A 15,095-nucleotide genomic window follows, 5' to 3' on the forward strand; every position below is an offset into this window, starting at 1 on the left:
CCCACATACAAAGAGGAAACTCATCGCCATCTCAAGAAACGACACCGAGAAGTGGGTGCCTTTGGCATTAGCTTCTGAACCACATAAGTAGGAAACCAGGAAAGATGTTGGACCAATCCCTGGACCAAGCTGAAAGTTGCCTAGCAATACAAAGGGGACTACAGAGAACCATGCCTCTGCCCCAGTGTAAAAGCTCAGTTACTTTTCCTTAAAAGCTTCAAGGGAAATCAGACTTGGGTAATACCAAGTAAGACTCAGCACGTGGATTCTGATGTTTTCTTGGACCCTAGAAAAATGTCAGTGTCAGAAGTAAGCCCTAGAGGCTGGAGAGATGGCTCAGAGGTTAACAGCACTGACTGCTCATCCAGAGGTCCTGAGTTCAATTCCCAGCAACCACAGGGTGGTTCACAACCATCTATGATGTGATCTGATGCCCTCTTCTGGTATGCAAGTGTACATGCAGGCAGACCACTGTTTACACAATAAACAAATCCTAAAATAAACCAAACAAATAGAATGAGCCCTAAGGCAAAACTAGAAGTTCTCTACTAACTATATGCATGTGATTTAAATTAACATACAGATTCGCTAAAAACAAGGAAAAGTCTTGAGTGTATTCTCTAAATAAACGTATATGTCAATAACACAAACACATAAATAATTATGGGACATAATTCAGATGTCAAGCGAGAGGTTGCTCTGATAGAATTATCCAAGAATTCCCAGGGATTGCAACCGAGAGGAAGAGATGCTACTTAGAGGTGAACACCCGTCTCTGGAAAGAGCCAAGGAGAATTGGGCTGTGATTTGAGTGTGCAACGTCCTCTCTAGGCTCATGCATCTGAACACTTCTCCCAGTGGGGAGGGTTGCTTTGGAAAGCTGAGGAACCATTAGGGGGCGGAGCCTTGCTGTTTAACATATCAAAGCAGACCTGGCCTCCAAGGGGATCTGGCCTCCAGGTTCTGCCAGCATCTCTCAGTCCCTTCTGGTCACAAGGTATGGCTGGCGTACCCCAGCCCTCCACCTGGAACTCTGCAGCCCAGAGGCTGGGCTGCCCTAGCCCCAGAGGCTCTTCCCAACAAGATCCAGACATTTTGGTTACAGACCCTTTTGTACCTTGGCCTCCTTACTGCTGCACCTGGTCCTCCCCTCTCTCCTCTCCCCAATACCGCTCCCCACAGGGCTCAGGGTCACATCCACTCTGGACTCTCCCAAATGTCTCTGACTCTGGCTATGCTCTTTTTACCTGTAATAAACTTTCTCCTCCATCATACCTAGGAGCAGTCCTTCCCTTCCTTTCCTTCTTATTTCTTTATTTTTTTCATTAATTATGATGATCAAATGCATCTCTGCAATTACTAACCCAGTTAGAAACGGTCTTCTAGAAATGTATAATCTACAGCGGAAAAACTCTGAAACCAGACCAACAGACACTACCCATTATGATTTTTTTGGACACAATAGTCACATAAGTCAAGCTTACAAATTGACAGATGAAATGAATTGGAAAGTGGTTTCTTCTTTTCATATGAGCCCTGTGGACAGTGGAACCAACTACTTTGTTAGTGTGGAACATCTACACTTTTCTTTATGAAGGAAGTGGTTTATATTGGGGCCTTGCTTATGACCAACATATTCACTGACTTGATTGCAGAATTCCCCCAGTGACAGATTCATATCCTGCACTTTGTGTATAGCTTACAAGGGACACACTGGGTACATGTCTGTCTTCTCTGAAAGATGGTGGCTTCCTTCAGGTGATAACTTTTGTTACCCTTCAAAGTTCTTATCCGATTATTTTTCTTCTGCTCAGCATTCATCTCATGCTTGTTAGACTGCAATATATTCATTGAAGGTAACTGGTACACAGACAAACTTAGAGAAGGCTTTAGCTGAAGGCCATGTCTCCAGTGTAACTCTTGGTGACTGTGGGGTTGGCGGTAGTAGCCGAACGGAGCTCTGTTTTATCCTTGGATTGCAGTTGTGTATTTTTCCTCCTCAGAGGAATGACCTTGTGTTAGCTAGGAGGGTGTTCTAGTTTGGGGAGGGAGGGTGTAGACAGACATCAATATCAGAAGGAGGGAGATACAGAGAAAACAAAGACATCCACAAGGAAAGATGAGAGAGTCGGGCTTAAGCTGAAAAGTTCCTTCGGAGATGCTACTCTTCCATGATACCTGGAGGAGTGACTGACACTGAGAGCTCATTTAAATGCTGAAAAAGAAAAGTGTGGCCTGATTTCGCTCTTTAACCGTGCTCAGTAATTAGAAACAGAAGGCATGGCTCAGAATGTTTTCCTAGGAGCCTTCCCTCCCCGGGGCCAGGCTTCACTAGCCAACAACCACCACAGAGCTAAGCCAGTGGCCACAGAGTTTTTAATCTTTTCTCGCCATCTTCCTTAGGAGCCCCAGCCTAGGTCATTGGAAGAGTGTGAGATTAACATAGACATAACCAGGAAGAAAGTGGAGGCCTTGGGTGTAACCTAGAAGGTGGGGTGGGGGTGGGGGTGGGGGTGGGGGTGGGGGTGGGGGGTAGAATGGCAATGAACCTGCCCTCTTCCTTGTAGGCTGTAAAGCGGCTCTGTATTTGAAAGGTAAGTAGTTTCCAGGATGGTAGGATCCACCCACATTCAACCCAAAACCTGGTCTCTGTGAACAGAGCTTCTGTGCTTCTGAGAACAAGAAAGCTTTGCTCATGATTTGTTCTAGGCTTTTTTCCCTCTCTTGCTGGAAAGCCCATGGTCTGCAAAATGTAGACTCAGAACATCACCCAGGAAGCCAAGGGCAACAGGCTTAGCTTCTGACGAAATCCATAAAGAAAAGAGGGCAAAGGACTTGTAAGATTTGACAGGTACCTTTTTGTCAAATTAAAACATGTGGCCACCACTTGCTAAGGATCTTGAAGAAAGGTTTTTAAACAGAGCATTTCTTATTTTTCTACCTGACCTAATGCCTTTTGGGGATTCCATTTGCATTTTTCAATCACTCTCATTTAAACAGAACCTGTCCACGCTATACAGAAAGATGACTAAGCAATTTTGTATTAAGTAATCAAAGAGAGTCCTGCCAATTTTAGAATAATTAAATTTCAGCAGCTTAATATAAACAGTTCCAAGAACTACATGTGGCCTACCAAAAGTATAGATTACAAGTAGGCAACCTTGTGGCCAGCTGGCAGTCAGCTCGACCTATTAAAATAGAACTGGTCAGAATTCGAAGTATTATTTTTCTTTTCTTCCCCCAATATTTTCCCTGAATCCACATTTGTTTCTTTGGGAATGTTTTCAAATATACAAATAACAACAATAATAAAACGATTGTGGAATTTTACCTCTTGTAAACAAACCAGCATTTCTCTTGGGGACTGTCAGAATTCACAAATCATCCCAGGGTCAGTCCTGTCTACAGGAGCAGCAGAGATGAAACGGAGGGGTGAACCCACCGTGTTACCACTCAAGGTGAAGTGTGACCACTGAACAAGTAGATGTGGACGGTAAGCCTTGTGCCCATCAGGTGCCAGAAAAGCTTACTGACCACCTTTACAAAGTAGGCTGGTAAGCCGGGATTTCTTGATAATAAAGATGAAATTTCATAGATCCAGTCCTACTTGGATGAGTTAACTGTTTGAGAGATTTTTTTTTAAAGCATCTGAAACTGGAGCTGAAGGGAAATGGCTCAGCAGTTAAGAGAGTTGGCTGCTCTTTCAGAGGATCCTTGTCTGGTGCCATAGCCCACACGGTGGCTAACACCAGCTTGTGACATGAGCTTCTTGGGCATTAGTGACATCTTCTGACTTCCTCAGGCACCAGGCACACACGTGGTGCCCAGACATAGACACGGATATAGACACGTACACATACATGCATTCAGGTGAGATACTCACAAATTTAATAAATGATGCTTTTAAAGCAGTCTGAAACTACTGCTATGTTATAACATTAATTCTAGTCTGTACGGCGGGCGGCAGACACAACCTGACAAGCTTATGCTGAGAAAACAGGGGAAGGGTTGACTAACCCATCCTCCAGGATTTTCAATAGTCATCTGTTACGATGTATCGTTAAATGAATATGTCATCATACAAAGAAGTCCCTATACGTTCAGTTGAATTATAATTATAAGTTCTGCTGTCTTCCTTGTTGTGTTTGAACAAAGTTATAATCAAGAGTGGTTGAGGGTCTAAAACTGTCATTCCAGAGAAAATGCTAGAAAAAAAATCCTCAAAACAAACAATCAACTAAACAAAAACCAGTCAATAAATATTTATACAGTGCCATCCATGTATCAGACACTTTGGAGTGCTGGTTAGTTGGTTTTTTTTTTTTTTGTTTTTGTTTTTGTTTTGTTTTTTTTTTTGTCAATTTGACACAAGCTAAGGCCATCTGGGAAGAGGTGACCTCAGTTTAGAAAATGCCTCCATAAGATTATCCTCAGGAAAGTCTTCGGGGCATTGTCTCAACTGATCATTGATGAGAAAGGGCACAGCCTGCTGTGGACAGTGCCAGCCTCGGGAAGGCGGTCCTCGGGGGTAGCTGAAAGGGAACCAGAGAACAAACTAGTGTATGTTTCTCAATAGTCTCTGCTTTACTTCCTGCCTCCAGGGTCCTGTCTGGAGTCTCCACCCAGACTTCCCTTAATGATGGGCTATGGCCTGGGATGTATAAGCCAAATACATCCTTCCTCCCAATCTGCTTTCCGTCCTAGTGTTTTATCACAGCAATACAAAACAAACCACAGTATGGACGTAAGACATAAATGCAGCCACCCTGCCTGTCCCCACCATACTTAAAGCTGATGGTGGAGACAGACAAGAATCAAAATAAAAACTGAGTTAAGTGAAACAAAAGCTGCTCTGAGGGTGAGCTGTGGGAATGCTAAGTGTTTTCAAACATGGGTGATGTCCATCCATACTCAGGGAAGCACTCAGACAGGGAGCGTAAACATTAGCATTTGTGTTCATTTATCAAATACAGATCGACACCTGCTGCATGCCAGACACAGCCCTCTAAGGGCAGATAAACACAGTTCTTTCCGTTTCTGTCTTCTAAGGACGGGGGCATGGGGGAGTCGGCTGTGAGGGACAGTGATCTGTTTTCATCCTCTTTCCCACCCACTTCATGTCCTAAGGGATACAAAAATAATGACCCACGGGGTCTGCTAGAATTTATGCAGACAAGGGAAATCCATTTAAGATATCAGCTAGGCTGAGAGGCAGGAAAGAGAGGCCATCTCTCAGCTCTATCCAACTCAATGATCTTCTGACAGTTAAAAGCATGTTTCTCCCCTTGCCAGCAAGAAGAAATTTGCTGATTTAGACGAAGCTAGTCCACTGTGCTTTCAAACCTTGCTTCCCAGTTCCAACAAAAGAACAGCTTGGAATAAATTTACCCCTGTGGCAGAATATCTCACAAGCGGCCTTTCCACTTTGAATACTACAAACTAACCTTTTGTTTGTTGACACACAGGGCCTGGACATTCATGAAAACAAGATGTTTTCTTGCCGCTTTTTTTTAGACGGATTTAAGTCAGGGTCTCAGTCAAATTTCAAAAACAGATGTTACATAGCAGAAAAGGAAGGTTGAACTGGCCCTAGCAAGGAGAGGCTGTCTTAATTCAACTTGGCTCTTCTTTAGTAGCAGGAGGAGTGATCAAAACATGTCTTAAAACTGGAAATGGGGCAGGCATTGTGAGGATCACTACGTCTCCATGTCTCCATCCAGGGATGCCTTGTAAGTCTGGGGAGCTGCTGGGCACCTAAGACTCACTCACGATCTGCAGAGTGCACATTACCCAGAGAGGGCTAGTGACTCTAACGCGGAGGTATGGGTGCCCCAGGGGCTGCTGAAAAGAGATAACCTCCCTCCCATGGGCCACTATCCTCTGTAGACAATAGCCTTCAAATACCTGCTCCTTACATTCCGCCCTCACAGACAAATACAGCTCTCAGTCAGGTCAAACTCATGAGTCTTGGAACCATTTATTTTCATTTCAGTCTCTGGGTCCTGCTTTTGCTTTCTTGTACCCTGAGGGGCCCACTGCTTTTTTCCCCCTTTTACACCTAGAATTCTAGTACAGAAGACCCCCTTCCCCTCTCCTCACTATACAGCCCTGCTGGCATGGAACTCACTGTATAGACTAGGCTTGGCCTGGATCTTGTAGCAATCTTCTTGCATCTGCCTCCCAAGTGCTAGTACCATAGGCACGATTTCCCCATACCCAGCCCGCCCACTCAACAGCTATCCCACGTTGGCCAAGGCTGTTCTTAATATTCAACACTACAAAGCTTGGCTAGTCAAGTACTTCCTCATTTCTCTTAGCCTTGACCAATGCCTTAAGCTGTTCAATGTTAGGGCTTTGATATCCCCTCTCAGTCTTGAGTAGTTTCTACCTGATTATATAGATGCAGGGAAGGAAATATTTAGTGAATCAAATTTACTGAGAAGCATTAAATAATGCACTTCTTTGCTTCCAGGCAAGTGCTCACTCCACTTACCTAGTTCCCGTTTGCCTCCTGTAGCCTCTCGGATAGAAATAGGGGCAGACGGGCTTACCAGGAGGCTGCAGTCAGAGCACCAGAGAACGCACCTCATAGTTCACTGCTCATCTCCTCACTCCCGTGAGCCAGAAAACTGCTACATGTCATACGATCACTCATTTATGCCGGGCACAGCAAACCAAATGCTTTTAAAGTGGCAGATATTTTGGAAGTGGTGGCTTTTGGAGAAATAGAAAACACATACACCTCCGAGGACATTCCACTTCAAAATTAACAACAAACAAACAAACAAACAAACGAAACACCAAAAATGTACTGTGCAAGGAAGCATATTTTCAGGGCACCAAGGATTTCTAGCTACCGCTTTGTGATCCTTCCATATGCACTGCTTCACTAATGACTAACCATGGACCAGCCCCACCTCAGTGAGAAGCTGTAAGGGTGACACAACTAATGATGAGTTCATACGAACTCAATACGATCCCATACAAGCCTAACGTAGACCAAAATACTGACTTAGCCAATAGATAAAATTTGAAAATACCAGCCTTAAGTCCTTGTAACAATTTTCACTGTTCTCCCTTCTTACACAGAAGTATCAAAACTCTGAGGAAGTCACAGAGCTGGTCACTAGTACACTGGGGATTAATAACCAGGTAATCCACGCAAGATCTATGAGTGGATGTGACAAAGGAGACAGGACACAGGCCCTCAGTGATGAACCGGTTATGTGACAGTCTGGAAGGGTTTATATGCGACTACAGTCTTACCACCGGGAGCTGTTTCCTGTCAAAGGGTTTGGCTCATTTGTTGTTAGGGTAACTTCATACTTGATGTTTATTAATGAAGTAAAAATGAACCTCTTGTTTGTGTTCACTTGTGCTTTGGCAAACTGATTTATTATTTCACCTAAGTGGGGGACGCTTGAGAAAATAAGCTGAATTCATCCTAAAAATCTTACAAAAATAAAGCAGCGCACTTCACACTTCAGCTGCGCCTTCACTTTGCTCACTTAATTGGCTTGTGACATGAATCTAAATCATGGGCGTTCATCTGTGTCCGCTTCTAGGGAGATATGGGTTATTCTGGAGACCTCATTTAAGAAGCGGGATATGATTAAATGGAAGGAATTAGGTCCGGAGCTGAGGCAGGGCCTGATCCCAATAGACGCTGTGCCCTAGGTTTGGCTTTAGCCCTGCTGCCTTCACAAGAGTCTACTTCCGGTCTCTCACCTCTGATTTTTATGAACAGTCAATGCAAATGCCACAACAGCCTTACTCTGCTTTTTTGCTTCAGGTTTTTTTTTTTTTTTGAAAATATTTTTATGATCCTCTTTTCTCCTCTAAATGCCCTACGAAACCCAGAATTAGGGAAACACATACTGTAGGAATTAGATGTCGCTTTCAAAAAAATGATTTTGGAAGAAGAATGACAAACACAGATGGTACATCGCAGTGCTTTACCTGTAACCACGTGACGAAGTGTTACAGGTGGGTGGGGGCGAGGGTGGAGGAATTTAAAATACTGTGACCCTTCGCCAAGATGAGATTAATAAAAACTACATAAAGAGTACGGGACACCACGATTTATGTCAGTGAGTACATTACTGGGTTCATCAAGTTCTCGGTTGCACTGAGTTCTTAAAGGGGTTCATTTCCTAGGAAAGAGTACTAGACCTGCTAGCCCAGACTTGACCGCGCCCTTGAGATGAGGGTGGTCCTACTCAGTGGGTGTCTGTAGGGTGAGTGACTCAGCAAGCAAGAGGAATGTTTGAGGAAGTTGCAGCCAATGGTAACCGCAGCCTTTCCTTCTATCCTCAACTTATAATTACATCTTTAATTTTAAACTACTGGCCTTTTAATCTGGGAGAGGCAGTTGAAAGGGGTCCCCAGAATCTCGCCTTGGGACATACGTCTTTAGGGAAATTCTCCCTGGCTTCCATTACCTGGATAAAGCGGTTGTAAATTGAAAGTGTCTGACGGGCACCTGGCCTAGCAAGCATCGGGACTTTAGGTACTCTCATACATCAGTTGTTTGATCTCATGATGGACAAGTCGGCCTGGAGCTGTGGTACCCAGCACTGCTAGAGTATCACACGCATGGCTAGCCTGGCAACTGATCCAAACACAAAACTTGAAACACAGCTTCTAACAAATGCACATGATTTTTACACCATTGGAAATGCACCCATTGTACGTCAAGGGACCACCTGCATTTATAAATTTTAAAAATCTGTGAAGAAATCAAATTAAAAATTACGGTCATAAATACTTATGGTTGGAAGTCTTTGACTATCTTAAAGAAAATGCTTCTAGAACGGTTGCTTCCTTCAAACCCAGTGTTTAACCCTCACTCCCATTTTGCATTCTCTGGATTTGAGGGAAAACACTTTCCTCCAGTCTTCGAATGCCCCCGTCCACAATATATCATTTTTAGTTATTAAATAACAGAACTGGATATTAATGTTGGCCTTCTCCATCCTTTAAAAGACTGAAAGCCAAAGATATTAAACCACTCTTTTCTCCCTGTCAGCAGAGCAGCCAACATCCTGAGTTCACAGCTCATTTGTACCACACTGGCGTGAATATTCAGACTCCATTTGTCTCCAGCTCTTAGAGGCCGGTGTTAGAATGAGCGATGGACATTTTGTTTAGAATTAGGAAAAGGCGGCGGGGGGAGGAGTCCACCCTCCGCTTTCAGTAATAACTTTAGCCTAAAATATCTGGTCCAGGGAGTGTGCAACTCTGCCCTTTCCTCTCAGAAAAACCTGATTGGAAAAGAATCTAGATTTAATTTGGCATTGTTGGACTTGGGCTAGAGAGAACAGTAGGAAGGAAACTGTCTCAACCGACTGCCCTCCATCCAAGGGGAATATTTGTTCTATTTAAATTTTACTAGAGGGCTGTGGCCCTTAGTCAGGGGAGAGGTGAGGAGACTCTAGTAGACCTTGGAGTCTGATCATACCATGTTGGAGCTCCAGGTGAGACTCCTCGCAATAGCTAGCTTTGCCTCAGATAAACAGCTCAATGATTCCTTTCTCTTCTCTGAACTTTCACTGTGCATATAGGAATGGTAGACAGAGTTCCTGGCACCACCGTCTGCCTTCCTTCCTGCAGGCTGTGCCACACACTCTATCCATCAACCCTGGCGTTCTCTTCCGTTAGAAGCTGGGCTGGGCAGGAGTGTGTGCTCTCATGGAGGTTCCTCTTAAGGGCAAGTCTTAGCCAGGGAAACCCCATTGCTCAGTCAAGTTTCTGAGTCTCCACACCTGGGCTAGAATTTCTTCTTCCTCTCCTAGCCAACCAGAAGCTGAGAGAAGACCCTGCAAACTGGTGTCCCTGTGTTTCCCCAATCCCTAGCCAAATATGGTCACACCTAGGCTCACTGTGGACTTGCCTTGTGTTTCAGGACAAAGACCTAGGAGGAGCCTCTTTTAGGGGAGACTCTTGTGTAGAAATGGGTTCCAGGTCTTTCCCCACAAGCTTCATTCTACAGCCACTCCCAGAAATGTGCAGGGAAACATCACATTTTAAGTCCTACTATATATAACACACTGGAGCAAATTTGAGCTAGCTAAGAGACAGGACACATTGTCAAGGGTGCCCAGGGAAACTCATTCTGTAAAACCCAAGGAAAATGGAAGAAAACAAATGCCTAAACTTCTCTTTCCATCTGGAGGCTCAACTGTTTCTTAACATATTGGCCCATAGTGGCTATGAAGCCTGTCATTTATGCTGTTCTGAGACAAGAGCAAAGGCTTCTGGGTGCTTACGACTCAAAGCATGTCTTTCACATGCTCACACGAGAATGGTCCTTTTTATCTTATTTTATTTTATTTTTTGTTTTTCAGTAGGTGACTGAACTTAATGAAACACAGTTGGGGGGCACTTACGCTGGCTACCGGCCATCGTTCCCCAAAATGTCCCAGCATAGCTCTTTCCTTCAGATTTTCTTATATTATAGAAATAGAAATTTGTGTAAAGTCCCAGAATCCAGTGTCAGTGGCATTTTGGGGGCATTTCCACAATGATCGGCACCTCTTTCCTTCCTACTTTAGGACCATAAGGAGAGAAGCGTGGGAGTGCGGCACTGGAAGAAAGCTGGCACTGCAAAAGGTGGGGGTGCACAGAGAAGGAGTTTGCAGATCTCTGATAGCCTTTGCTGCAAATAGGTGCATAGTCCAATTACACAAAGGCAGGCAGACAGACAGACAGACAGACAGACAGACACACACACACACAAGTGTGAGCACACACACATGTGTACACACACATACACACGCACATGTGCGGACACACACAAGTGCAAGAGCACACACATGCACACGTGTACACACACACAAGTGCAAGTGCACACATACATGCACCCGTGCATACACACACACACACACACACACACACCTTGAGAGAGGATCTGCTAAAGGAGAACCAAGGATGTGAGGAAGAAGGAAGGAATCGGAAAGAATGAGGACAATTGATAGAATCCAGAAACAATACTTGCCAGAGAATGGTGCTAAATTCCTGAAAACACAAAACAAAACAAAAAACCCCAAAACCTTCTTTCAATTAAGGTCCCCCTCCCTCTGTTGCCTTTGTTTTTTCTACTTTATCTTAAAAAACCCCCCTTTGTGCTCCTTTGGTGTCTCTGCTGGCAGACTTGTGGTTTAAATAGGGAACGCCCCCTAGAGGCACCTGCCTGGCTCTACACCTGCTCGGACAGGACCAGGGTTTATCTGGTCCCTGGTTGGTGGTGCTGTGTGAGGAGCCTGGCTGGAGGACACCACAAGAAGGAGAGTGTTATCATAACCCGACTTCCGGCTCACCTCTATATTTCCTGTTCACCCCTGAAATGCCATGGCTCAGTTTCCTGCTCTGCCCGTTGCTGCCGTGCTTCCTGTCGGGATGGACTCTTACCTGCCCCAGCAACAATGAACCAGATAAACACTTTTATTTACTAGTTGCTTTTTAATCATGGTTGATCATAGCTACAGAAAAGGGCACACTTTTGAAAGGGCAGGTAGTATATTACTCCTGAAATCACTGGCCTTTTCCCAAAGGTGAGCCTAGGGGCCCTGTGTGGGGGAGTCATCCTCTTATTGCCTCAAGATGACAGTATTATTCACAAGAAGTGAAGACTTCATTACTGACTAGGTCTGCCTTAAGAAATTACACATGAGCTGGGCATGGTGGCACACACTTTTAGCCCCAGCACTTAGGAGGCAGAGGCAGGTAGATCACTGTGAGGCCAAGGCCATCTTGGTGTACAAAGAGAGGACCAGGACAGCCAGGGCTATTATACAGAGAAACCTTGTCTCAGAAGCAAACAAAAAAGAAATTACACACGTAAAGAAGAGAAATAACAGAAAGTCAGATTACAAAACAGAAAAACATTCCTCAAAACCTTGGTAAAGAGCTGGGCGAGGTAGTGCATGTCCTTAACCCCAGCACACGGGAGGCAGAGGCAGGTAGATTGCTGTGAGTTCGAGGCCAGCCTGGTCTATAAAGTGAGTCCAGGACAGCCAAGGCTAAACAGAGAAACCCTGTCTCAAAAAACAAACACAAAACAAAACAAAACAAAACAAAAAAACCTTAGCAAAGGCCACCTGATTCACAGAGTGCGGCAGGCAGGCTGGTTTCTAATGTTGTACCTTTAAACGCAAGAATTTATCCAATCAGGTAAAGAGGTTGTATAGTTACTGTAAGCAGAGCCTAAAGAAACACAAGCTCTACTCACGGGGAAGCAGTCCCACGCCTCCTTCTGAGTCTTCAAACACCAAGCGCTGTGTGTTGGGCTGGATGATCTTGCAACCTGTGACTGGTTATCTGGAATACAGAGGAAGATTGACAGGTAATTAAACAGACTAGCCTATAGTTAGTGTAGAGCCTACATCTATTCTTGTACACTTATTTATTACTTATTAATTTTGTGAGTCTGTGTTTGCACGTGTGCCACAGCGTAGAGTGGAGGTCAGAGGACAACTTGGGAGCTGGTCCCCCTCTTTCCACCGTGTCGGTTCTGGGGACTGATTTCACCCACCGAGCCATCTCACCAGCTCTAGAGTGTGCCTATTTAAAATATCAGTTCTCTCTCAGGTACCATTGTAAGTTGGGCACTGAAGGGGGAACGCAGGCCTGAGGTAGAAATAGTTACTGTGACTGGGGAGATGGCTTGGCAGATGTTCTTCAGTCCTGACCACCTGAGCTCAGCTCCCTAGAAACCAAGTAAACGTAGAAACAGTACTCCAAGGTCTGTAATCTGCCCCCCTCCCGGGGCAGGGGGAGGGTGGGGGGCCAGACTAAAGACAGGAGAATCGTCAGAAGCTGTCTGTCCAACTTGCCTGATGAAGAAACCCAGGCCAAAGACAGTGGGAAGGTGAGAACTGACAGGAAGATTGTTCACTGACTTCCGCAAGTGCACACACACACAGACATGAGGAATAGGGTGGGCGGGCGTTACCGTATATTTTTATTTTAAAGAAAATAAACGTAAGAATTACAGAAGCAACCCCAGAATTATCCTAAATAGTGAGGCAGAGAAGAATGTAGAGTTATACACATGCTCTGACAGGACCAATGTCTATCCGCCCAGATTCTCTTTCTCTGCTCCTAATGCCTTCAGTATTTTGATTTTTTTTTTTTTTTGGAAGGAGGGAGTTAATAACGGGAAAATCAGGGAAGAAAATGCTACGTGTAAATGGAAAATCCCTGTTTGGTCTACTATGTGTGAGCTGTCCTGTGAGTGAGACAGAAGCAAAGTAAATATCAAGGGCACTAAAAAGAGAGCTCTTTCCCTCTGTGCTCAGATAGAAGGTGTTTCAAGGGGGATCACTGTCCGAGGGCGACCATCCCTCATCGTAGCACGCCTAGCCACAACTGATCGTGAGGGGCCAAGCACAGACATTCTGCCTGACTTTGCTCCGAAGCACTTGCCAGGCTCACTGCAGGCCAGGCTGAGTCTAGACCAGACATAGTTAAGGCAGGAAAAGAGCAAGGAAGGGAGGGGAGCTGGACGTATGGCTCACGAGCCTGCAGTCCTCTCCCTGTCCCTAGCCAGCTGGTGGCAAACAGCCAGACGCTATTTATTGCTCCTTTGAATGAACCGTCTACCTAGGCGTGAGGAGAAATGGGTTTCACATGAAAGCCTTCACGAGGGGAAACCAAGGTGTAGTGAAAGGGGGGGAGAGACGGTCTCCTTCCTGTCAGATTTCTAGTTCTCTTAAAATGATGGCTGCCTTGGATCCTTAAGAAATGGCTCCGTGAGCTGTTTGGGGGCATGAGAACCAGCAGCTAGTATTTTATTTTTCTCAATAAAAACTGGTTAAAATCATATGCCTGGTGGCGGGGGAGAGGGGAATGTGGTCTCTACCATCGCAAATGGATTTTTTTTTTTAAACTAACAATGTTCTTAGCTATGATTTTTTTTTTTTCAAATGGATACCAAGGAAGAGTTTCAGATCGTGACTCACTGTAACAGGGACTCAAAGGTTAAAGCGGGCAACGTAATAAAAATAAAAATGGAGCAATGCTTTAGCCCGCATGAAGAACCATCGTAGAATTAACTCAGTGTTCCTCTCCACAGCTGAATTAGGACCCTTGCTGTCAACAGTATTGTTTTTAATCAAGAAATACTGTTTCACAATATGCTTGGTACTCAATATATGGAAGTAACAGTAGTAACTATTATTTACTAAACATTGTATTGTATATGTATGTGAGGCCCTCCTGGCCAGGCATATCCCACACTGTATTTCATTTAACCATCATAATAATCTTGTAGGGATAAAGATTCAGAAGTTCATTGTGTTTAAGTAATTTGCATAAATGCACCTCAGTTAATAGGTGGTGAAGCCACTACTCAAACCAGAGGGTGACACAACCCAAAGGGGGGATGTGAAGGGTGTGCCCACGGTTTGCTCATTTGTTGACTAAGTATGTGATGGCCAACGAGGAGTCTTTTCATGGAGCTTACATGCTGTTCAATTAAAGGCAGCACATGCTTTTGATTACGTTAGTAAAACAACAGGAAGTGATGGAGCCTAATGGAGGAGGGTTAGTATTCTAGTATTCTGCACGTGTCCTCCCTAAAGTCCATGCATTGGAAACTTACTCCCCAAACTCACATGTTGATGGAATTTGGAGTGAAACTTTGGGATAGATGAGGTCACCCTGGTAGGGCCATTGTGATGGGATTAGTGGCTTTCTAAGAAGAGAGAGACCTGAGCACGAAAGCTCCTTCACTCTTACTATATGAAAACTCCGGCGTGTAATATACCACAATGGCTCCAGACCCCATCCCCTTGGTATTGACTAGAAACTGAGAAATCAAGTGTGTGTGTGTGTGTGTGTGTGTGTGTGTGTGTGTGTGTGTGTGTGTGTTCATGTGTGTTCCTGTGGATTTTGAGATAGGGTCTCTCTACCCAGCCCTGGCTGACTTGGAACTCATTGTGTAGACCAGGGTGGCCTCAAACTCAGAGATCCGCTGGCCTCTGACCCCTCGATGCTGGGATCAAAGGCCTGCGCCACCCTACCCAGCTCAATTTATTTTCTTTACCAATTGCCCACCCTGCAGCACTGTGTTGCCGCAGGAGAATGTCCTGAGG

At 44.7% G+C, this 15,095-nt stretch overlaps 1 protein-coding gene across 3 annotated transcripts in view; it reads right to left on the minus strand.

The window, feature by feature from the left end:
- CALD1 (caldesmon 1) overlaps window positions 1-15,095 on the minus strand; it is a 181,940-nt gene that overhangs the window by 103,956 nt on the left and 62,889 nt on the right. For all 3 annotated transcript variants that reach the window (XM_084787028.1, XM_084787032.1, XM_084787035.1), the window contains exon 2: window positions 12,230-12,318. The gene's annotated coding sequence lies outside the window, so the exon portion shown is untranslated. The remainder of the gene's footprint in view (window positions 1-12,229; window positions 12,319-15,095) is intronic.

The sequence above is a fragment of the Acomys minous genome (genome assembly GCF_964271855.1).
Source record: "Acomys minous genome assembly, chromosome: 6".
NCBI lineage: Eukaryota > Metazoa > Chordata > Mammalia > Rodentia > Muridae > Acomys > Acomys minous.